Source organism: Chlamydomonas reinhardtii, chromosome 12 (assembly GCF_000002595.2).
Source record: "Chlamydomonas reinhardtii strain CC-503 cw92 mt+ chromosome 12, whole genome shotgun sequence".
NCBI lineage: Eukaryota > Viridiplantae > Chlorophyta > Chlorophyceae > Chlamydomonadales > Chlamydomonadaceae > Chlamydomonas > Chlamydomonas reinhardtii.
This window is the reverse complement of record NC_057015.1, coordinates 6,702,954-6,704,158: the sequence shown is the minus strand read 5'-3', so window position 1 is coordinate 6,704,158 and position 1,205 is coordinate 6,702,954.

Genomic DNA, 1,205 nt, shown 5'->3' with positions numbered 1-1,205 from the left:
GGAAAGGCATCGGCACGGTGACACGGGGTGCGGGGGGTTGGGGGCGCACTGTCCTCACCCCGCCTGCGGGCCACCTGGCCCGCGGGCGCGGGCCAGCCTAACGCACATCTTCCTGGAGTGTCCAGCTTATGCGCAGGCGAGGACGTGGCTGCAGCAGCTGTGGGCCTGCGTTGCGCCCCAGGCAGCGGCGCCGCCAGTGACGGACGTGGGCTTCATGCTGGGGGACCGCATGGGTATGTGGGCCTCAGGCCCGCGGGGGGCGGGCGCGCTGCTGTGGAGCACTTTGCGGGCCACCTTCTTGTACGCCGTCTGGTGTGCGTACTGGTCCCGCGAGCCTGCTAAGCAGACGTCGGAGCATGTGGTTCGGGAGGTGGTCAGCGAGCTGCGCAGGGTGATGCAGCTGCGTTTCACTGCCGCCACGCTAACCCCTGAAACCCTGTCGGCTCTGCCCACTCAGCTTCTCACCGCACAGCTCAAGGCGGCTAAGCTGGAGCACTTTGTTGCCATCTGGTCGGCGGGTGGCGCGCTTTGTGAAGTGGAGGAGGTTCAGGGTGGGTCACCAAAGTTGAACTTGCGGCTGACGCTTGCATCACCTTTTGAGGAATCACCCTTACAAGGTTGAACAGGGGCAGACGCGCTGCCCCCCTGCTGCCAGAAAGCAGCCTGGTCCCCGAGACCAGAACCCTGACAGGGCAAGAAGAGAAGAACAGAGAAGAAAACAGAAAGCAAACACCTCGAAAACCGCCACCAAACACCCCAAACCATCCCACCCCACCCCACCCCGACCCGGCAGACAGAGCAGGAGGCTGGCCCCCCCGCCCCCCAGGAGGGGTTGCACAAAAGCACCGCCAGACCCAACCCAAGCACCAACCTACACCACAGCCTAACCGCAAGAACCACCACCACTGCGCGCCAGAAAAGAAAACACCAGCGCTACGCACTCGCCCCGCCTGCGTTGCGCCCCAGGCAGCGGCGCCGCCAGTGACGGACGTGGGCTTCATGCTGGGGGACCGCATGGGTATGTGGGCCTCAGGCCCGCGGGGGGCGGGCGCGCTGCTGTGGAGCACTTTGCGGGCCACCTTCTTGTACGCCGTCTGGTGTGCGTACTGGTCCCGCGAGCCTGCTAAGCAGACGTCGGAGCATGTGGTTCGGGAGGTGGTCAGCGAGCTGCGCAGGGTGATGCAGCTGCGTTTCACTGCCGCCAC